Below are 25,320 nucleotides of genomic sequence, written 5' to 3' on the forward strand. Positions count from 1 at the left end.
CAATGCAAAAATCGCGAAAGAGAGAGAGAGAGAGGGGGAGAGGGAGACGATACTCGACGGAACCAATTCGAAAAGAGCGAGCGCCAAAATGGCAGCTGACACTCTGCCAAGAGCTTGAGTATCGTTATGCTCGGGAGAAAAATTCGCTTTTCGCATTAGTGCAAAGCCTCTCGCACATGCTAATCTCCACTCGCTTCGCTATTTTTTTGTCACTCGTCGCACGCAGGACAAGTTTTTCTCGCGTGCCGTTGTGAATGGGGGGGGGGGGGGGGGGGCAAGTGAGATATACGACGGGATATATGATGATTGGATCGTCGCTGTGTATACGCGAGAATGGCACTTTCGGCAAGAATTCGCGTCGTCGCGTATATACATCATTCTTATCACTTGTCACAGGCAGTTGTCAGCAACTTTGCTGTCGCAGGCCGTTCTCCCCTGCTACACACATAGCCTAGCTCCGGTCGAAAACTAGCGCGATATATTTTTCTCCGGTAAAGGACGATGTCGAACAACGCTTCGGCGCTTATCCACTGCGCGTGGCTTCGGTTAAAGTTGACTGCAATAAATTCGCGCTTTCAGTGATCTGTTCGCTCCGCCAATTAGTAGATATTTTTCACGTGCGAGTTGGCGTCGCTGACGAGACGAATCGGAAAAATGTAGCTGGTGGCGCGCATTATGCGCGCGGGAGTACGTTACTTGGGAATGACGTTAAGCGTGATTAATGGACGATAAGTGTCTCTCCGCCTGATACAGTTCTCCTCTCGCGCGGACTTAGAGAGGCAGGCAGCAACGTCGCCGTCTACCAGGGCCCCTTTCGGCGCAAGTCACATGCATAATAAATCTGGTGGGCGGGGCAGCAAGCTAAGACTTTCAGCGCCTCGGCCGTTTAATTCCTCGGCGTTCGGGTTGTCTCGCAGTGATCTACTCGCTTGCGCGCCCAGCCCTTGCCGCGCCAAGACATATTGTCATTCAACTCTGTTTGTTCTCTCTCTCTCTCTCTCTCTCTCTCTCTTTCTCTCGATCCTTTATTTTTCGGCTTTTATTTTTACTCGCTGAACTTGGAAACGCTTTACATACCTGATAAAGGTCTCGGGCCGACCTTTTATTTCGCTTCACGAAAACTCGCCTTTCAAACGAATAATTCTTTTATTATGACCCAGTCGTCAAAGGAAACAGAGACAGAAAAACACCATGTTTGTTATCCCTTTTTTTCGTGTGAAATAAAAACTTACCAGTTTCGACTGAAAGGCTTTTTTTGGATTTAACTGTCCCCACAAGTATTTGTGAAATTTGGCGAGGAATGCTGAGAAGTTATGTTTTTACTTTCAATGTTTCTTATGGTTTTTCTTAATTTGTTATTTCGAGTAAAAACGTTTATACTTATGTTTTCGAAAAAAAATTGGAACTACCACGAGTATTTTCGAAAAGGTTTTTTATGTTCTTTAAACTGCTATTCCACCGAGAATATTTGTCACAGAGAATATCCGTAAAATGTAGAAAAATAAATGCATCGTCGTTCATTTTGAGGAAAATAAACGATATTTTTTCTAATTTACTGGCATTTTATTTTACTGGATAGAAAATAAAAATTTTCACATTTTTTAATTTATAGCAATGGAAATTTTCCAGATTTTTGTGACTTTTCAATAAAAAATTTCTTTAGAACTGATATTTGCAGATTTCACGAAATTCGGGACGTAACAAGTTTGCAAATTATTTACTTCCATGTAAATCCTTAAAAAAAGCGCTGCGTACCAACTCTCGACCACGAAAAGTTTTCCGGCACAAATCCGATAAAATACGTGAAAAGAACGCATTTTGAATATTCAAAATAGTAATCCAGAGAACTTGACTGCTGTGGCGCACTCTGTTTTGAAATGCATTTTCAGTTAAGTCCATCTTAGTCGGCTTTGCATATTAAACGAGAAAGGATAAACTAACAAATCGTCCATTACTCGCTTCTTTCAAAATATACTTAAGATCTTGTCTCGGGCCTCAAAATAACGCTAAATTTTACCAAGGCTCGTATAAAAATCAAACAAACAATTAGTAGCCTCAAGCCAAATTAGTTTTAAATTCCCAAAATATATAAGATCCTTTCTTTGCTTAATGAGGAAAAGTCAATAACCAACCACACAAATTTCAAAGTATTATAAAATTGGTCGGAACAGGATTCTAATGAAAATTTTCTGTTGAAATTCTATCCTGATCTCGTAAAATTAACCCGAGCCAAGTAATAAACATAATAATTCGTTGAAGAATCTTGACCCGAACCAGTTCGAACAGCGCAGTCAATGAAAAAAACACTCGACCCCTAAAAAAAAAAAAAGAAATCGAATTTCCATCGGAGAAATAGGCGAGGTAGGGAGAAGCCTCTTGGAGCTATAGAGATTGGCGCCTTACCAAACATTTCAATCAAGACCGCGCGTTTGCGAGAAGATCGCGCCTCTCTCGCTTTAATTTCTATGAAACGTCTGAATTTGCCGCATTGCCACGTGACCGATAAACGTAAGTATGATTAACGTAGGTGAGCTTGCATTCTCGCTTCTTGCTCTGTCTGCTGATTTACGACTTCTCTCTTTGTATGTATATATGCGTGTACGCGCGCGCGCGCGCGCGTGTGTGTGTATTTGTGTGTATGTGTGTATGTGAACATCTACTCTGCGCAGAGAAATTAATTATTCCAGGGAGCGCACCTCAAGAAACGATTCCTCTCGGGATTTGTTGCCTCCACGAACGAACAAACACGCTAGTGAGCATGTGAATATCGACGAGCTAAAAAATTGAGATTTAGTTGGGCACAATTTGGAAATGCGATATCACCAAGCTTGATCAATTTAATAAATGTAATGGAGATGAACATTAATTACATGTCTAAAAGATAAATATTTTTTTTTCTTTATTTTGATTTCTTTTTTCATGCGATATATAATTAATAGCGTAAGTATTGGATGTCGAAGAATGAATGGTAATTGGTTTACGTTCCATGCCAGTGAAAGTCTAACAAATGTCGATATGCGTACATTCAACAAACTAATATGTATGCTAAACTTATTTGTAACGTCATTCAGATTAACAAGCTACGAAGACGCTGCAGTTTATTTTTTATGTACGTCCAGTTATGGGTCGTTTACTGTGGTAAACATGATAGAATATTGATTTCAGCGGTACGAATAATCGAAATCCGGTACTGGAGAGTGAAAAATTGATAACTCAAATAAAGTTTATGTTTTGCGCATTTTCCTTCAACTTGTATTAGTAATTCATGAAGCCATTTAGATGTAAAAATACCCTTCGCTAAGAGAAAATAGTTCATTTTTCTCTAGTTCTTGAATAGAATGAAGATAAATAGCATGATGAAACAAGCAGAAATGTGTATTTAGACTTAGAGAGGAAAAACTCAATAAAGTTTCTTATCAGTTTAACAATAAAGTGAGGCTACTCTGAAAATCTAGGCTTTATAGATCGATACTTCTCCTAAACTTCCCCTAGAATTATTTCTTTTCTTTTTTTTTGTTTTTTTGAGAGAGAAAGAGAGACAGAGAATAAATCCTTATGAATTTTCTTGTTCCGAGAACGCCAAAGCTATTAGTTCCTAACATTCTCTCGTCTTTACTAGAGTATCTTCCAACAATATTAGTTGAATGGCTACTCTTGGATGAAGGTACAAATTTATGGACTTTTTTTTCACTCTACCTTTTCTCCAAAGTATGTTAAATTTAAATTTGCAGCGCGTATTCTGTCACAAATATGTTAACAAATTTTTGAAAGTCCTTTGGCCAATAATGATTTTACATGAATATTAATAAATTCATCAAACTTTTTTTTCTTTATTTACATAACGTTTGATAAATCTGTTAAAATTTGTATAAGATTATTTTGAGTTGTGTAATTTATAAAATCTTATCAAAACTTTGAAAAATTCTTTCTCGAGAGTTTACCCATTCGATTGTAAATTAAATATAGATGAAATATAAATGAATTCATTGAGAAACGTTGTCTCATAAAAACAAAATTATTATTATTATTATTATTTATTCTAGTAACGTTTAGAAAACTTAGCTTTTTCGTATTTTTTTCGCATTCATTTTAATGCACGAATTAGATCAAACCATTTACTGGCAAAATTGCAAATTTACGAAATTCAATATACATTAAATATTCCCACGATTTTATATGATATAACCAACGATATTATTTATTGCTAAATAAATATGCCGTTACGTTGATACGCATGATTTAAAAATCTTATCAATGAAGTTTGAAGTTTTTATCATCCGAAGGTCTGTATTGAAAAATCATTAAAAAGTTTTAAAAACATGATAATAAATGCAATATGGGCTATAAAAATATTATAGTTTTCTATAACCATAGCCTTTGCGATATAAATAACATACTTTGGTAGACGTTCACGGTTGTAATTGACGCATTAAAAAAAAAATTCTTATTTTACGTAACCGAATAAAACCGAAATCACTGTACAATATTTTATATATCATACACAATAACTATACATAAGAAATCCGAGAAAACATTAATGGTTGCAAAAGAAGCCACTCTTCTCAATTATGTAAACGCATCTCACAAATCTAAATTCAACGATATAAAAAAATTAATAAGTTAAAAATGTAAAGGAACCTGGAACATACATTAAAAAGACCTAACCAAACATAGCTATATTCGAAAAATCTGCAGTAAATTTTCATGAGCGTATACAATATATATGGGGTATCCTAAAAGTATATACACATCTCAACATTTTATAAAATACGAGGGCTAGAAACAAACTTTAAATAGAAAAGTATTGGTAAATGAAAAGGATGATCTGATGGTGATCTTAAATTTGAACACTTTTTATATATTATCACATAAAATGATCACGTGAATAGCTATCAGCCAATCAGATCACTAATAAACTGGCTTCTCTTTGTCAGGTTTTCTTTTTTATAAAAGGATTTAATTTTTGAATGAAACAAAAATGTAGTGCACGAAAATAATTTTTCAAATTCCATTATGCATTCACAATCTATATAGCTTGAAAGTCAAGCATTTTTAACGACATCCTAAACTCTCACGGTGACTATAAAATGCACCCGTCCATTTAAATAATAAAACAAAAATACCCCTACGTAAAAAAAAGAAAGATCGTAACGGCTTGTGTGTTCGAAAAAATGAAAAAAAAAATGGAAAATGATGAAAGGTCCGTTGGGAAGGCAAGAAATAAAAAAGAAAATTTTTATTTCTCGCGTATTCATGCAGACAGCCGTGCTCTTGAAAATGGTCGTACTTAAATTTTGCGCGAGGCGAAAGTAGTTCGGGAAAAAGGCAAGAATTCCTTGATGATAAACTGTCCTGAATGCTACGAGTTGGTTTGCTTTCTAGCTCTCTAGTTTTCCCAAGCTAAATGAGGCCCTCGAGGCTTTTACACTCGCGCACCGTCATTTAATTCACGCGCCTAGGCTATGCGGCTCAAGCTTTGTCCGATCAAAGTTAGCGCGAACGCACGCACGCCTTGGCTTTTCATCACTCGCTTATTATTTACGCTGACTGGGCTGGAAATAAAATAAGCATATTCTGCATTATTTGCTTTTTGCCTTTATAAAGAATTTTCGGGATTATAATAAAAATTTGAAAAAACCAAATCTTTGGATAAGTCATAACAAAATTATTTATAACTAAGAACCGTCTAGACGTCAAGACCTGAATTTTCCACTGTCTGTGTTAAAGCATGCAAGAGAAACCAATGCAGTCATGCAAAATTATCTATATATCTTCCGAATAATCTTAATAAAGCATAATGTACGCGTCGAAATATGTATCGCCATTCTATTTCTACATTGAAAATATCCCACATTTACCTGCGCCGTTTTCCGCAGGTCTATTTTAATTCTTCATCGAGGCGTCGCGTGAAATGAAACGAAGCTAGCAATAAGCGCTCTCATGAATCGCAAATCTACACACTTTTCCCCACACATTGATTTGATATAATGTACATCACAAGAAACGACAAGGACAGAAGAGATCTCTGATATAGTCAGTCGTCGTGCCTGAAGCGCCCAAAGCGCAAATAAACAAGCAACTCGTATACACTTTCGACAGCTTTCGGTCGACTGGACAAACATATATAGACGCGCACAGACGCTGTGAATTCTTTCTGGTTCTCGCATCACGTAGACAGTGACGCGTCTGAGCATAATACTCCTGAGCTTCTGTTGGACTTGTTTATACGGGGTGGAAAAAATTGTCAGCCATGTGGAGTTTCCTCTCTCTCTCTCTCTCTCTCTCTCTCTCTCTCTTTCTTTCTCTTTTTTGTCTTTTCCTTTGGGAGAAAGGGAGAGAATGATGGAACTCGAGCGCGTGCACGCGCCAATGCGAGATTTTGCGACGAGCCGCGTCGGAAATAAGTGATCCCGCGCGTGACTCGAATTCTCTAGGACATCATCCTTGTGGGAGATCGATTTCTCCCTCGTGAGTGCGGGAGCCAAAATGAATTGCGGGTTCCTTCATAGAATTCTTCTTTTTTTATGAAAGAGAGTGAGAGAGAGAGAGAGAGAGAGAAAGAAAGATGAGATTATCGCCATTTCGAGTCATTAAACTGTGCTTAATTATGCCGCTCGCTGTCTTTGAGTGCCTAGAGGATTATCACCATTAAAATGTCATATTTCATCAGCCTTTCTTTTTTTTATTACTTCTATAAATATCCATTTAAGAATCTTTATAGTGTTTTCAAGATCATAGCAAAAACTCTAGTTAATTTTGTCATCGTATATATTATCAGTGTCGTAATTTAGCTATATTTAACTTTTAAATCCTAAAATCTTCATCCTCTTGCAAAAGTAAAGAAGCCTGCAGCTTAGTGGCTTTTCAATCGCAAAGGAATTCAAAGTACGTGAACATACAACGATTTTATCGATACTCCTTTTATAAAAAATGTTGCTATCGTAAGTTTCACAGTAGTAAAATTTACGAGCAACGCACTCAAGCACAACGAAAACTCTATACCCTACAGAAAAAAAAGTATTCAAGAGTCATAGACTCGGAGGTAAAATTTTTTCCACGGAAGTAACTTTTCCTCCCCTCCGTGCCGTATTTCCTTATGCACCGTTAAACATTGCGCGTATGTCTTGTATTTTATGTGGGAATGAATAAATACGAAATAGTAAACTAACCTAAATAAACCGAACACTATGGCTTTGTATCATATATTGATTACGAAATGTTTACTCGAAATGAATATTAAACAGGAAATTTGTAAACTTATATAAAAATAGTAACTGTACGGTTGTATGATTGTGGCAAACCCTTTTGTTTGTTAACGTATAAAACAAAAGTGAAAGCTCGCAGAGATGAATGATTTTTGAGAAAAGCGCATGATTTTATTTTGAGCTAGTTAGTAAAGAACGACTCGGCATCGCAAATGACTAACTGCCTGACGGAAAGGGCGCCCTCGGCGTAGCGATGACGCGGAAGAAAAAAGAAGAACGGAATATAAGAGTCAAGTCAGGAAGAAAAGTTTAGTTGGCGCGCGCGATATACTCTCTTTTCTCTCATTCTTTCTCTCTCTATCGCGGATAATTAATTGCCAGCTTCATTAACGAACTCTGTCCTAGTGACTTAATCTTCCTTCTTTTTTTCTTTCTTGTCAAGGAGTCTTTCTCAATTATTAGGCTAATTATTGCACTCACTTGCTGAGTCGAGAGATGATGATTCTCATCGCGCGAGAAACGCTCAAGTCCAACGGCGGGAAGAGTGAGAAATGAGAATCGTCCTTATCTGCACTTTTACAAAAGGGAGCTTGAAAGTTTTGCGCCGCTTTCTGTCTTATACGAAGGGAGCGAAACAAAGGAGCGTGTAACGTCATTTCAGCCGTTGAAAGCAGGTCAGAACACTCTCGAGTGCCTGACGTGATTTGCCCTACTACTACTGATCCGCATAATTCGAGGCACGATTGTAATCTCTTCTCACGAAAGATTTTTTAATCCGTCGTCTCTCGACCTTTTTTTTTACTTTTCGATGGACCGTTGTGTCACAATAAGTACGGTTCTCTTGCGGCGAGAGAGTCTGCAGGTGACGGAAGCTCTCTCTATACATATATATATATATGCCTGCGGTACTATGGGTGGGGCTACTGCTGCAAGTATTGGCCTAACCCCAAAGATCGATGGGGAGAGAGAGCTACGGTCAAGTGGCCGTTAGCGGTTGATTCCATCGAACGGATAATGGCGTGTGATTCTATTCTTCGTGGCGATGCATTGTGCGCCAGCGATGTCGGAAATATTCTTATCGGCCCAAGAAAATCTCTAGTAACGCCCCCACACCCTTGTGCCGCGTTCAGCGAAAAATTTATGATGTTTTGAGCGAAGTTTTACGATAAGCTTGCAGAGTTTTCTGATATGCTGAGTACTTATAACGAATGGTCGGAGGTTTTATTAAATTTTCTAACAAAATTTATATTCCATACATAATGCATTATTGTTCTAGGTATAATATAGCTCACTCCGTTTACATTGAAGAAAAGAATCGACACATTTTCAAATTCGAATTCTAGAAAGCGAAGAAATTACTAAGCAAACTTCTGTGAAATAATTTCGACTGGAGTGCAGTGCGACAAAGCGGAGGCTGCAATTCGCGAACGAAACTAATTGTTTCATTCGAATGAAGCGAAAAAAGCGACGAACTAAAAGGACCAAAGAGAGAGAGAGAGAGAGAGAGAGAGAGAGAGAGAGAGAGAGAGAGAGAGAGGGAGAGAGAGGCGAGGAAAAGCTAAAAGCAAGCACTCGTGCCCTCGTTCTCCTTGCCTCATTGTAATTCAGATAGAACCAGAAACGGGGAAGCTAGAGGCTTAATTAAATTTATCGGCGTACATTTCGAATGTACTAGAGCGTTGTGATTCCTCCGTGGAGTTTGCCTCTGAAATTATCATTCTCTCTGTCAACAAACTTCGAGCAGCAAACACATTGATGAGAGACAGTATGTGCACGTGTGCTCTTTGTAAGACGACATATATGTTGTTATACACTGCGAAAAGTTTATTTTTCGGGTGATGATATTTCCAAGTTATACATGCTTGTGGCATGGGTAAGATACTCATACTTGTGGCAATCATAATATTTTACTTTATGAACGAGGATTTTTTTGCCTTTGTTCATCTTTTAGAACTAGAATAGAGAGGTCGTGATTGCCGTATCCTTGGATTATTTAAAACAAAGTATCATTCTTCGACATTAAATAATCATATGTAAATTTTATTAAAGAAATAATAATACGGCAAAACTTTCCGACATTCCGTTTTCCTCGTAATTGTTGACATTCTAGCTGTAATTATTCCTTAGAATTATTGAATAACAGTCTTTATTTAAGAATAAATCTCTTAATAGCATTCCATTCTTGAAATAAAAATGTTGTTTCTATTTTGTATGAATTCAAATAAAAATTTGCTTGGAATAAAAAATATTTTACTAAAAATAAGAAAAATGATATATTTTTCTTTTATTTCACGAATAATAAAACATAGTTTTTATTTTAAGAAGACTTTTAAACTACTCAACTTTATAGTAACACGCAATTCTTTACCCATTTCAAGGAAAGCTTGTTTCCATTTGAAGAACTTTATATATATATATATATATATATATGAAAATAACATTTTAGAAAAAAACCTAGGACAAGCTTTACAAAAATGCTAAAACAAAGTAAATTTGAAATCAATTCGCACCACTGATTTCATATGACCATAAAAGAGTTCTCGAATTCAAGCACTTATCTTTACGATAGCATAAACTCAAATACGCATCTCGTCGTCGTGACTTATCAAAACGCTTGCTGAGAACGAGCGACGTAATATTACGTAACCAAGACAAAGAGCCGAGTCTCAATATCAGTTCGTCGTCGTCTTAGCCGTGAAAATAAAAAAAAAAGAAGAAGAGCATCTCGAACTAATATAAAATGCAACGGTGAGCAGCATTACAAGGTTTCGGTTGAAAGTCGCTCGCGTTTCCGTTGAAAGTCGACGCGGTAGTAAGTAGAAGAAGAAAGGAAAGACACCGATGTCTAAAGAGCTTCAGTCACGTACTTTTCAACTCGTATAACCGTATAAAATTTTTAGCAGGGACCTCCTCCGCGTCTTACCCGTTGGGGAAACGAATACGCGGGGCAGGGTGTTCTCTTCTGTGATGTCGCACGAAATGGCTCTTTTCAAAACAAATTCGACACGACTAGAAACGAATATTACACGCACCCACGCGCACGCGTGGAATGGTAATGCTTACAGTTCTTCACGAAAACTTTTTGAAAATCAGTGTTCGAAGGAGAGAACAGATGCGTCTCATGGTGGGATGAAAAGGAAATTTGTGGCTCGGCTTAGATCGAAAGTGGCAGAGACGAATGCGAAAATTCAACCATATACAAAACTTCAAATATGTCAGAACTGCGTGCATATAATTTTAAAACCTACTACGCCTGAAATAAATAGTTTAGTAGGTTGAATGAAGCTCCGCTCGAACAATTTGCTCGCGAGTTTACATAATTTTTTTTTCACCATATTCAGCGAAACTAACATATGCTTCGACAAACAACTAATATTCGAGATTTTTGCTGAGTCACTCATTAGAGTGGGCAAAGAGAGAATTGAAATGCGCGCGGTAATCAAGCAACCGTGTATTACTAAAGCAAACGGAATGATTCGACAGGCTCCAATAAGTAATTAGCCACTGTAAATCCATTAGCTTACATTTGGGAAATCTCTCTTTAAAGTGAAATATGCAGTACCTCGTGGAAGTATCAAATAAATAACACAGAATGAATATTTTGGTAATTATCGATTTCGAAGGTAGTGACAAATATTCTTAATGAACTTTCGGCAAACAAATCGTGCTTTTATATTTTTCATGTCAATTTCGAAGCTTCAATCAAGTCAATCGTAGCTTAGAAATAGAAGCGACCACGACTGATTCCCAGCACTTATCCTAGTAATGAAGCCCCTCTTGCTATTACAAGATTTTCCTGTCCCCGTATAAAGAAGGAGAAAAGTCACTGGTATTAATTGCTCGTTCTACTTTTTTGGCGAAATTGAAACGCGTCAAATGTATAGTAAGAGTTTCTTCATTCGAAAGTACTCTTGAATAAATCGCGCTCAGTTGTAAAATCTTGTTCGATATTTCATGACTGTCTTAACGCGCAGGTGTTACGTAATTATTCAAATCTATGCAGGTTAGTCACTTAACTTTGCCCGTGAAATCAATTTTCCCTTATCGAAGTTTCATAATAATTACAACTGCAATTCGTCATCGTACTAAACAATTCGTTCTAGTAATTATTCTCTTAGATCACGTTGAATATCTCATCAACAATTAAGCTCTTCTGAAATAGCTGAATTTGCCCTCTTCACAAACACCCTCATCAAAATCCAAAAGAAAGTTAGTAAGGAGAGTAAGCAAACTTTCGCAGAGAATTGGCGTCACTCGAGAAAGCAAAGGTAACTTATTTCACGACCAAATCAATAGAATATCAATGTTATTAGAATAACAACGTAGAAAATGTTTTTCACGGTTTTTTCTTTTCTTCGTCTTGAAAACTAATCGATTTCCGGTGCGCAATTGACACAGATTTCCCCCAAGTAAAAAAAGTTTAAAAACATATATAACGTGTCATTTTGAAACTTTGTATAAAAAAATGTTAGGAAGAAAATAAAGGGGAAAAAAAGTTTGGTTTATGCAACGATTCTTCAATAAACTTTTGTATTGATAAGGGTCCGCATCAGATACGGAAAACTACTTGAAACTCAATGACTCTGCAATAGCTTTTCTATGTATTTTGTTTTGAAATAAACTTTTTTTTTAAATTAAAAAATCTTTCAAGTGGCAATTACACGATCTCTTTAGGAATCAATGACCATGAAAATTGAATTAAGAGTTTTGCGCGAAATGCAGAACTCTCGAGTAGCTCATTGTAGAGCATCCGAATGGTTTTTTTCATTTCCATTATCAACATATTTTATTTAAAAGAGAACCGCATTTAGAATAATTTCATTTATTTACTAGTTACTCGAAACATAATTAATCATCGACAGATACACTCGTCTTGAAGTCTTAAAAAAGCTCGCTCTTAAATTCTTCAAACTGAAAAGACTAGATATCGAGTCCCGAAAACGAAAAGAAAAAATCTCACGTTCAGCTCCCAGGCGAATAGCGTAGCTTCGTAATCCAAGATAGTGAATAGCGAAGGAGAAAAGGTAGTAGTAGTAGGTCGAGGAGTCACGGGACGCAAGGGCAGAGAACGCGATAATGCAGCTGCTTTCACAATCAGCTTGAAACACAATCCATGGTGGTACTTACGTGGCGTCGCAATCCGCGATCTACGAAATCCACAGAGGAGACGAAACATTATCAGTCTTTGCCGTGGGGCACGAGAGAGTCAGTGAGTCAGTCTCCTCTGATCAACGTTGTTTTGGATTCCGCGAGTGGATTGCTGAAACGGATAAGGATTACATACATCAACGTCGACCTCTTATAAAGATCTTGTCAAACAGCTTTTTCCGGCTGTTTGCTTGATTACTTGCCTTAACTGCGTTGTATTTTCAGGAAAGGTTAAACTCGAGGGGGGGGGGGGCAATCAAATGAATATATATCCTCTCTGTCGTATCGGTTACATCAATCAAATCAAAGTTGTTTCTCTGGTGAATGGATCCGGACGATGATGTCTGAAATCGCAAGTATGATAAACGATAGAGGTATTCGGAATGTGTTCGATGACTTTTGTCTAAAATAGACGATACGAACTAGCAAGTTTAAATAAGAAAAGCTGACTTCGTCAAACGGCGCACACACAACAAATCGATCACTCTCCGGCGATAATCTCAAAGTTAGACTTTGTCCGCGAAAGAACGCTGCAACGTGTATCACGTTATACCCGTAGCTGACGAAAAGTTTTTCATGCCGTCTCGCTCCTGCGAGCGCATACTCTCGACCGAAGTTGAACGAGAAACTTAGCCTTGGTGGAACTCGAGCCTACTCGAATTAAACTCCACGCTCGCGCTCGCGTCTCTCATCTTCAACTTCTCGCTGCAGCAAGTCTTCGCCTCGGGCGCTTTGTTCCGTACTGCTCCGCCAAACTCGCGTACAAAAAAGTATCGAGACGATGACGCTACGACGAAGGATATGCGTGTATACCGGACCTTGCTGTGCTTTGTAGAATTAATAAAAAAAGAAAAGAAGGAAGAAGGAACGAAATGTTTCACTCAGACGAGTTTTGCAGAGGACTTTTACTTGAAAGCTTTCTCCTTGAAAGCTTGCTGCTGTAAGGGCGCATATACGATTTCAATCTCACTGATGTTTCTTTTTTTTATGTCAGATTTTTGCCTGGACAGATTAGCTTTTCTTTTCACTTCTTTTGAGAGACGTTTTAGAGACATTTGTTGACTATTAGAGCTATAAAAACCCGCTATAAACATTTTCAATAATCCTAATTTACACGACATTGACGTATTCGCAAACATTTTTAAATCGAATGAATTTTTTGATCCATTTATCTTCAGCATAATTTAGAAGGAATATATCATCAAACTTTAACAACTTCATCCCACTATAATGATTCGAGTTCAACATAAAAAGTATGAGAAAGACACGCTATAATGCTACAGTCACCGTATAATCAGAGCAGTAAAGGTGAGAGGAAAGTTTGGGTTAACCAGTTGGGACTAGACCCGAGGGACAAATTTCGTTGCTGCTTTGCTTTTGAATATTTGCAAGCAGATGTCAAATGTTTCGTCTGGCGTAATGCAGTCACCGCGCGTTGCGAGTGTGGTTATGTTTGTCTGCGTGATGGCGTTACATTATAACTAGCTGAAATAAAATGTCTAGCGTATCTCTCTCTTCCTTCATGACGTTTTTCAAAACTTTGTCACCCACTAGATTAGATAAGGTTCAAATTACAAGAGTTACTGTGCAAGTGGCTTTGCGCATAGTGTCGCCTCGCCTTGTATTAATCAGAGGAATAGTTACTATAAAATAAATATTCGTGAAGATAATTGTATCATTTGAAAAATAAGTGTATCATCTATCAGCGTGAAACTATCTGTTAAATTTATTTTTTAATTTTTAAAAGGTTCACAAATTTTCACAAGTTAAATCTATCAATTTTATTTACATATAAAACAATATATAATAAATATAGGAGGGTAAAATCTTGGTTTAGTGGAGGAACATAGTCCCCAACCTCAAGTAGACGAAATCTGAATGCTTGCCAGGGCCAAGCGCTCCCGAGCTAACAGCGTCCCAGCTGGGCTTAACTAAACTCATCATCGTTTCACCCGCTATGGTACAACTGTGCGCTTAGCTGAATGGAATGTTTATTTTACGTTAAACAATTATGATACTGATCCAATAATGACAACGAAATTAGATCGCATTTACAATTAATAAAGTCATTTCAAAAAGATTATTTTAATATGGAGTTACTTATTCAACATTTTCATTGACTTAACGATAATGTGACGCATATTTTCAGACAACTCATTTTCTTCTTTGTCATAGTATATTTTGATGGCGAATGGGATAAAAATATACAAGCAATAAAAATGTGATTTTTCCTCAAATTAGAATTTGAACGATTTTATGATTCCAATATCGTTCACAGATATTGAAATATCCTTATGAAAAATTGACGTACATCTATTTTTTTTTAATCTCATACGTTGTGGTATTAAGCTTAAGATAGTGTGAGTGTTAAGTAAAAAGTTTAATTCTCAAAATCTGTCAAATTTAAATTTAATTTAAAAATTACGTTGAATATGTTCTAAAATTTTTTGTATATGCAAAATCATAGCAAATCATTGAAAATCTACAAACTTTTTAAATACTATAAGAAATTTGTATGTCTTTCAAAAAATTGTTAAAACTTCTATAACTAACCGGGAACTATAAGAAGACAATTGAATTCTTCTAAAAATTTTAGTAGTCTAGAAAATCCATAAAGTTATCGAAATTTTCACAACATTTTTGAGTTAGTAGCCCTTCAATTTTTATAACTTCATTTAATTCATTATGGATTTTTTTAACACGAAAATAAAGATTAATTTCGGTAAAATAATTTAAAAAAATCACTGATCGCGAATAATTAAATTGTCTGATACCGAAACATCTGAAATTTACTTGTGAATGCTTTCACGTCATGAATAAGTCATTATTCGTAATACAATAATGAATAATTCATATGCTCAATGATTATTCAACATTTCCGATTTCAACACATAATATTGTAAGCTGTCAAACGGTTATGTATAATCATTATTCTAACATAAATTAACTTGTTTAAACTATAGTCAAAAGCATTCAATGTAGTTTCAATTAATTTTCGCGTTCTAGCGTGTGTATGTAATCGCGAGTGAGAAAGCGCTAAAGAAAGAAAAGGCTAAATCCTGGTTAATTAATCCAGTGTATTTACAAGGCGTTGGCTCGCGCACGTCAAAAATTAATTGTCACTCGGCGCTTTTTCAGCCTCGGCCATGCACAATAGAAACAAAAGTTTTGGCCTTCTATTCACGCGTGTCCTGATTAAGTAAAAACTCTCTTTGCGCACTCTCTCTCTCTCTCTCTCTCTCTTTCTTCTTTTTTTCTCGTTGTACTTTTCAGAAGCGAGGTAAAGTTTGCGAACGCGAATTTTTTTTCGAAGCTTTGATATTAGAAAAAAAAAATTTACGCGTGCTCTTATGTTCAAACAGTAGTTTGTGTGTAATTAACTTTTTATATACAGAGAGAGCTTGTTTGGATAATGGAACACTAGATGTATCGAATTTCGCATATGATTGAATGCATTAATTGTCAACATGCCATAGAGTGAAATATTACATTTTAATACGATACTCGCGATTCAATTTGCCCCTTCGTTTAACTGCTCTCACCTTTGATTATTATTTTTCATATTCGCGGAAATACCCGTTAACCTTTCATTGCATTGATACTTTTTGCTGGTTGGCTTTTAGCTGGATTACTTAAGTGCGCGTGAGTAATTAAATATACAGAGCGGAGTGTTGCGTGCTCTTGAAAAATTTCCCCTACAATTATTATGATGCAATCCCTTTGGATGTTATTCGCCAATAATCATTAATTTTGCGGTTTGATATTTCCTAATTTTGGCAAATAAATTTTTAAATCGGACGAATTGAATAAAAAACTATTGCACTTGATGAAGTTTTCCATTGGAAATATGTTAAGAAAAAAATCATCAGTACTTATCCATTATAATAAGTGAAATATCAATGATAAATAAAAAATTTAGTTTAAAACCGCATGTCTTTAGATAATAAAGCAACACACAGTCTAGAAAATAAACCTTAGTGGAGAACAAAGTGATTCTCCTCCGGTGAATTCCGAGCGGATTATGAATAATTAAAGGAGTTTATCGAAGTGAAGTCATAGCCAAAGACGATAACAATACTATGGCACAAAAGTCCCGCTTGACAGTTAATGCATTTTTTATATCCTCGTAGAGATGTTGATATTTCTCTTTTCTTTTCTTTTCAAACGAACGTAAAGCTGCTTTGCGATTGTTAGATTCAAAATTAAAGGTGGATTCGAAAGGCGTTCTCTCTTTCTCTCTCCTTTCCGCTTGGATACTTGTTACATTATGAATGCTGCGTTCATTCCGGCTTCTTACAACGGATTTTGAGGTCGCACTCTTCCATATTAAACGTAACAGGATTAGCTTATTTATCTGTTATGAAAGATTTACTGTTCGTTACTTCTTTTCTATTTCGCATTTTTCAATACTTGACTGTAAGTGCCAATTCGAAGGAAATATGTATCAATTATTATTTATATTATACATATTGCACTTCAACATTGATTAAAATTTCCAAAATACAGCTTCACCAGTTCAGGAAGTCAATAACCACGTCGAAGTCAATTGAAAATAGTCCACCACAAAAAAAGGAGAGACGCTGATTCTCTCAGGACACACATACACACACATACACGAAGAAAGACAAAAATCTTGTGTATTTCAACAAATAGCAATCATTTGTACAAAAGGCAGGCAGCAATTAGAAAAAATAAGGGGGTCGCAGCGGTTCAATTATACGTAATCGGACCCGATTACCGTTGAATTCATAAGACCCCCCCCCCCCCAGCCAGGCAAGCCAACTTCGGAGATAAGATCCTTTTGCTTGCGCGTAAATTATGCGGTTTTCTCTCGTCTCTCCCTTATTCGCCTAACGCTGCGAATGACGAAGATGATAAAGAGATATTGGCACTTTAGGAAATAAGCTCTTCTCGCTCGGTTTGCTCGCGTCGGCCGATTCTTATTGTTCTAGTTCTTTGTTTCCTGACGACAACACAGTACGAAGGTCGTGATGGCTATTCTTAACGACACATGGATTGAAACCATTACGTTTTTTTCCCTTCTTTTGCGACATCGTTCGATGCTGTCACTTTTAGATGGAAAAAACCTTTCCACAAACCAAAATACAATAGACTCCATGTAGCTTCCCTGAATTGCATGTGTAGTAAAAGGATTTGTTGAAAAAAAAGGTGAAACGTGACCTCCCTAGTAAACGATGTGGTATTTCGTTGGATATAAAAAAAAGAAATCCTTCGTATAGAAAAGACCTTCGGCGGAAAATTCGTTGTTTCGAGTTACTCGAATGTCCTTTGAAAAGAAATAAAAATAAAAAAATATAACAAAAGGCATGGCTTCAAATACATATAAGCAAAGAATTTCAAAAGCGGAAAAATGTAAAGATGACATACATTATGCGAAATCATCACAAGAGAGAAGAAGAAAAAGGTAAAGCGAACGAAATACGACGAAAATAAAATACAAATCGCGATAGGCGTAGAAAAAGAGAAAAACGCCTGAAATTGAGCCATTTGTCGGACGAATACGGGAAGTTCCGCGGTGTTCTCTCCCTCTCTTTCTCTCTCTCTCTCTCTCTCTCTCTCTCTCTATCTATCTCTCTCTTACTCGCTGATCATCTATCGTGATAACGTTACGATTGATACTCCCCACTTATATGTAATGCGATTGGTTGCTTGCTAATATGTAACATACATTTGCCCTTTCTTACGACGATAAGCCAGTGTCAAATAATGCCACGAGTAGCTTTGAGCAAAAGAGGATATGTATCGCGTTGCGCAAATGACAATGTTTTTTATGCAAATATCCGGTGTGTGCTAGTCAGAAATTAGTACCATTTGCATGATAACGTGCATATTCGTTTTGAATATACAGTACTTAAATGGAAAAATAAAATCAATTCGTATGACACGTGATCTTTCGATGTACGATCGATAGAACAGCTCTGTAATCTGCAAGAGTAAAATTTATCAACTTCACGTTCGTACTTTAATTTGCAGTTTGTTTTGATGAGAATGTCGTTTCGAAGATGGACTATATCTTGATGGTCAAGTAAATTATGAACAGAGAAACAGCTAAACAGTGCGAAGATATATTTGAGTGTTGCGATTGTTTCAAGCTTGGATCCTCCGAAATTGGTTCGAAAAAGTTTTAATGCTCGTACCAATCATTGTCGAGATGGTACGAACCTAATCGAATAATTAACTAAAGTTCCATCTGACCAATTAAACAATAACGTTCAAGGCAAAGTTCAAGCAATATCCAGTGAATCTGTTCAATAAATGGCAATCGCAACTACTAATACTGCCCCAGAATCGATCGCTCCTTACCTGGTGGTGCATCGTTCATCAATATTTACTGGATTGCCTGTTGAACTCTCATTGGCCATTAGGGGCTTCTCGAAGATCAACATCGATGCAAGTACACCTTCTCTCTTTCTCTTTGCCCAGAGGCTTTCCTCTTCGCTTATTAAAACTGCACGTTAATATTCCTAATAAAAGGCCGTTACGCGATGGGATTTTAACGAGTTTTAAATGGATCGGTCAGGCCATGGCCTGTTTATTCCCTATTTCCATTAGGAAACTTTGAGAACGAACGAAAGAAAAAAGAACCAAAATAACGAAGGGAAGGCCCCAAGTAAATTGCGTAACTTCTCATCAAGAGGTAAAAAAGAGCTGAGCCATTCTCACTTTCTTGCTCGAAATGGATATAAATAAGCATCTCGCGTGATATTTTGTTTCTTCTGTCGATATGTTCAATCGGCCTTTTTTACAGTATTTTAAATCATCGGGCCTAAAAGCGCGTATCGAATATTTTGCAATGCAAACAGAGCGCGAACGTTTAGATAAATAATTTTTTGCAAGCGTCAAAAATAAATATTGCTTTACAGTGCATGACCGTTCGTAAAAAGGGCGCCAGAAAAATGGCCGATTTTTATCGGTCATCTGTACATTTGTCAAGAGTAAATTCGTTTGTTTACAATGATTCATATAATGACGCTCAAGAGTGCGATTTGAGCATTGTATTAGTTCGAGAGCGATATTTTTTTTATAAAATAAACAGCAAGGTATTTTTTGTAAACACGCACAGCTTCAACAAATAACGAGAATAAATATTATTTTGCTAGCAACCGTTTGTAAAAAGCGTATTAGAAATAGCGAGGCCTGTTGCCGAATCACGTTATATTTACAATAAATTCAAACTACATCTTCATCATCAATGCTTCAAAGTTGGATAACAGTTCGAAGTTTGTTTTCAATAATCTAAAGGATAATATGCCATTTATAAATCTAAGGACTTTAATTCGCGACAGCTAGATTATAACAACAAACATTTACATACACTCTAACCATCAGAATTAAATATTACGATCAATAATGTTTCATCTTACCTTCGATTAACAATCAACCGAACTCTCATTCATCATAGTGATCTGATTCGTGATTTCTCGAAAAAAGTCCACAGTGCTGAGCGTCCAGGGAGAGAGAGAGAGAGAGTATACATTTGCAAAGGCAGTAGCGATACATTAAAGCACGCGTAGTTTCAGCTCTCCGATAACGCGTTCACCTGTAAACACGTATAAAAGCCCCTAGCGCATAGCCTCTCCGCTTCTCCAAACCCGTCTCTCGTATGCGCGAACGCGCGCGCGAGCTGCTAGATATTATGTTTGCTCCATGCATCCATGCATGCAACTGTGTGTGTATGCGTGCGTGTATGTGCTCGCGCAATTGATAAATGGCCGCCAAAACAGACGATGTGGGTAATATTCATGAGGGCACTTTGAGCTACTATAAAATAGACTCTGGATTTTTTCGCGGCGAAAAATTTCAAGTGGCTGCTGCGCGTTCGGAAAGCACGATAGCACGGTGTTTGGAGAGGAATCGCGGGATGGATTGAAGAGTGAAGACTTGAATTTCACTTTTTTTCTGATGGATTGCTTTGGGATACTTGGAATTTTCAACAGTTGTACTACGAAATTTTTTTTTAGTCAGATGCTTTAATCATTCGGAAATGAATGAATGAAGTATTTGGTACGTGTAACAAAGTACATTTAAAATTGTAAACAATCTTGGTTCTTATCTAATTAATTACATAAACCATTGATTTTAGTTCAATTAACATTCTCACTTACATACAATACGATTAGGTGCCTGCTAACACGTAGACCCGAGAAACTTCGTGATTTACAAATGGCAATAATTTGCGATAAGGTGCCTCTCTTAATGTGCAATTAGAGATGATTTAAATACCAAAATTTATAGTTTGTCTTAAAACCACTTGCACGCTTTATATATTATTATTTAAATTATATGTACTATTATTTATATTATTATTTAAATATAATAATATTTAAATATATTATTGTACGGTTCATATAATTTAAAAACTGCTTTTAGAGCTCTAGTTCCAATTTTCTTATCCAATAATGTAATTTACGCAAATAGTACAACAAAGTACATCGATAAAAAGAATAACAAATTGATTTGTCTAAATAAACAATTTTTGAAATTAATCTATTTAATAAGAAACTTGACATTTTAAAATACGTCTTCAAGACTAAAAGAAAATATATATTTTAACAATGTGTTGTCGACATAGTTGACAAATGAAAAAAGTTAGCAAATTTTAAATTACCAGTACAAAAAGAGAAAAGTTTTCAATGAAAGTTATATAAACTATCTAGAAAAAAATCTTGAAAAGGAAGAGCGTATAAATAATGAAATAAATTTGTCTACTTCATCGCGTTAACTTTTTCATGTTTTACGTGACCTGTATTTACATAAAAACGTGACCTTTTATTAAGCAATAGAAAAATTTTAATTTCGCAAAAACTTTCTTTCTCACACCCTGAACAGAGCTTTTTTGTGTTATCTAGCTATGAGAGATTTAAAGGCTGATCATACTCGATTCGCTCTACTGAATTCATTACGCTACGCAGTCAATATCAATAGCACAAAATCTCAAGGATATTTCGCACAGGCAGTTGAAAAGTATTCCATTTTCCGATGCAATCCGTACATCTCAACGACATCGACTCGATCTACCAATGCAAATAGCGTAGTCTGCACTGTCGAAGGAAAAAGTTTTTAATGTAGCCTTTGTTTGATCTTCCTTCCTCTACCTTTAAACAGATCACGCGCGCGCAAAAAATCTTTGCATTGAACATAACGAAGTATGAGAAGAACAAAAAAAATAAATAATAATAAAAATTGTGCTCGAGAGGAAGAAAGAAAAGTTCGGGTAGTGTCGGAACTTATCCTATTCCGTGTTTGTCGGCACGACGAGACAAAGGAGGAGTCGAAAAAATGCGCACTCGCCAAGTAGGTTAAGGCGGGGAAAAGTACAGGGTGCGAAGAGAATAAGTAATATCAAGACGCGACTTTCCATTCTCACTGCTGCTACGGAAGTGGGGCGTCGACGTCGTTGTATCTGACCTTACGTTGCGATATATATTTTTTACCTAGATTCAGTGGAAAAAAAGAATTAAAACGTAACTTATTTTAATTTCGTTCTTGATAGGACATTTTACACTCTTGTGGATGAGGTACTGATTGAAACGAACGTTCGCTTCTTTTTCTCTGGCTTATTGCTTCGATGCTTCTTGGTCTTTTTTTCCTCCTCTTGGACTTCGAGCGAACGTAATTTCAGGACCTTGCAAGTTGCAGTAGAATACCGGAGTTTCTTTACGGCAATTTACTTATATTATGCTGCTTTTTTCTTCATATACCTTATAGATTATACATTTTTCGTTTCGTCATGATGATCAAAGAGAGTTCTTTATTAGGCTGAAGTTAAATTCACGAGAGCTTGTAGAGAGTACATTGGCGAAATTTTATTTTAACTTTTCAGGAAAACTACTACATTATTGAATGCTACTCTCTTTCTTCCTCTCTCTCTCTCTCTCTCTCTCTCTTTCTCTCTCTGTCACTTAAACATGCTCAAAGTTAAGTTTTTCTCGCGTAAAAAAAAAGTAAGAAATAACTGTTAGAGCTTCTTATCGATTTGATGTGAAATCAGTTTTGTAACTTACGGTTTCTCGAGTAAATTTTTTCCAACAGCCACGAGTTTTTTAACAAGTTCTCGAGTAAAAATGATTTATTCGTATTTTGAAAAGAAGAGTGTTTCTAATGTAATAAATAATAGAAAATTAATTGAATTTCCTAGTTCGTACGATTAAACGTAAGAAAAAGGTCGTTTACGAAGAAAGTATAGCACGGATTTTTCTTCTGAATAAGAGATATTGAACCTTAAAAGCTTATACATCTATGTCATATTGGTACAGGAGAGATAAAAAAGTTCTGTTGAGCTGCGAGGAGAATGTAATACCATCCACAAGAACTGCACGAGAAGGAGCTAAGCGAAATCGCAAATGGGATAAAGAAGTGAAAATGTTGAGTTTGATGTTTGACTTTGAATGGACGGATGGTGACAAGTCATATATATTTGACTGACTCCGACGGACAGTCGAAGCTACAAGTCAAACATAGGTTTTAGATATCGTTTAATAATTTCCAATGCGAAGTGACAAAATTGAATCGAACGAATTCGAACTCAATTTCTTGCAAAATACGATCGACGTACATCTTCAAACAGATAACTCGTAGCCAAAAGATACGTAGAAATTAGGTTTAGAAGCTCGTCGCAATTTCAGCTGCACATTCTCTCAGTTTTTTGTAACGTAGATAACATGCTGAAATCATCATTGCTGATCAAAGCAATGCAATGCGCGACGAGAAGGAAGAACATTCGTGCGCATACTCATCGAATTGCAAATGCCAATTTACATTTACGCCTCGACCAATCTTTTCCCCGATGCGAGTTTATTTTGAAGAAAACTTTCCGATACGACTCTTCCTCGCCTCCTCTTGCAAGTTTGTTTCTTGCTTAATTAAGGATTGATTCTTTGCAATGCGGATTAATGGAATTTCTCTTGAGTAATTTCCAAAGTTGGCAAATGCTATTGGAGCTAATTAGAAGTGAATTCCCGTTTAATTAATGATAGACTACTGCGGCCGGGAAAAGAATTAGTCTTTCTCTTTCTCACTCACCCCATTCAAATTATTCGCTAATGGCATTCCGAATGCTGCTGAATCGGAAGCTGTGCAAATCTCTATATAAATTTCTCATTATTCACTGCACAAAGACGCGGCACAACTTTTTGTTGGCATGCTTTAATTGAAAATCCAATGTCTTTATTTTTTCGTTGGAAAAAAAATATAGAGGCGCAGATAGCCGAAGGATACGAGCAACTCAATTTCGCGATATTCGTTACGAGCGGTCTATCAATCAAGATACCAAAAACGTCGTTCCATGAAAACTACTCGTTCTCTCGTATAAAAAGAGTAATCTGATGAATGCAGAAACGACAATAGCCGATTGTCCCTCAAGTGTCTTAGAGAGAGAAATGGGGAGGGGGCGGTGGGGGACAAAAGCCAATTGTCCAAAGCGACAACCGCATAAACTGGCAAAGTTTCAGCCATGCGAGCCGCAAATGACTTCCTTGCCCTCGCTCGCGGAGACTTGATGTTTCGAAACGTTATCTGTTGCCGCGATATTGCCTCTTCCGGATCTTTTCACACGCGCTACTTGTTTCCGAACTCTATCTTTTACACGAAAACGACCGAGAGATGCAAGATCGAGTTTAAGTTAAGACACAGCACTGCAGGTAACGCTTGCCGTGTTTGCCTTGAAGCCAACGTTCTCAAACTTGCGACGTATCTTTGCTCTCTGCGTTTGGATTTCCTTGCTAAGTGTATTAATCTTATTCCCTGACTAATCACAGCCGACTAGAACAGCTCTTTGAATTATTCATTTGTCTTTCTTATGTCCTTGTTATATAGATAGAAATGTACATCTGAGGTGGGTTTCGGTTAATTACGTGCTGCACTTACGAGGGAAAACTTTGAAAGTTGTATGACTATTTCACAGTATTCGATAATTTTTTTACATTTTTCAACACTAAAAGTCAACATATCCTTTCGTTTGTGATAGCGTTTTTTAATTTTAAAGGCAATTTCTTCCGCCAATATAAGTTAAAAGTTGCGATACGAAGCTGCTATTATAAAGCAAATTTGGATGTTGATAGTCGGCAGCTTACCAGATTAGTGGTAGGGTTGACTATTTTTTCACATCCAAGAGAAGCAGCATGAAAATAATATGTATGTTTGCGTAGCGCGAAATTCGCGAAACAGCTCGGAACTCGATTTGTATTTTCCTTCTGAAAGTGGGAATGGAATACGCTAAATACAAAAAATAAAATAGGCCGACAAATGAAAATATAACCGAATGCGTTGCATTGCGAGTTTTCAATCTTATTTAATTTCTGAAAATGCGCGACGCACTTCAGCGCCTCTACTGCTGATGCTGCTGCTGTTGCGTAGTATAGTACACGAGGAAAAGCTAGATCGCTCCATTATTCATGAATCGAGCTTGAGGCGAAAGCTCTTCGATAAAAAAAGGTCGAATATCCGCTTTCTCTCTTTTCTTTTTTTTTTCTTGGCGTCGTCGTTCTAAACTCTTCGGGCTGCGCCACCTCGTACGTCTCGCAGCCAATAAAACAGCTTCTTCGCAAAGCCGGATATATACGTGCGGATAAAATAATAAGGATTAAAGCACTTTTATTTTCGTCGTGGGTTCACCTTAAATCTTTGTTTTGTTACCGCGTTAAACTTCGAGGATTTGTATATGGAAACAAATGGTTTTTTATCCGATCATCTTTCTGATCGCATGAAATTTCATATGACAACTGACCAGTGTCATTCGAGCGCTCTTTGCAAGGAATAATAGCCTCTTTTCTATTTTTTTTAGTCTCTTTTGGACAAATGAAATGGTCGAGTTTACTGTTCGTTGCATTTGTGAGAATTGGATTTCTATGTCACTGTAAAAATCGTGAAATTCGTTTTAAGGAAACGTCAACAATTCAAAAAAACATGGGGTTGGTTTTCACATTATTTCCGTTAAAGAAGCAAATGA

The 25,320-nt window shown here is 36.6% G+C and overlaps 1 protein-coding gene across 4 annotated transcripts in view; it reads left to right on the forward strand.

Annotated features, from left to right (window-relative positions):
* The window catches only part of LOC131669837 (lachesin-like), a 126,538-nt gene that overhangs the window by 96,766 nt on the left and 4,452 nt on the right, over nt 1–25,320 (forward strand). The gene's annotated exons all lie outside the window — the stretch shown is intronic.

The sequence above is a fragment of the Phymastichus coffea genome, unplaced genomic scaffold (assembly GCF_024137745.1).
Source record: "Phymastichus coffea isolate CEN01 unplaced genomic scaffold, Cenicafe_Pcof_1.1 PCOF00097, whole genome shotgun sequence".
NCBI lineage: Eukaryota > Metazoa > Arthropoda > Insecta > Hymenoptera > Eulophidae > Phymastichus > Phymastichus coffea.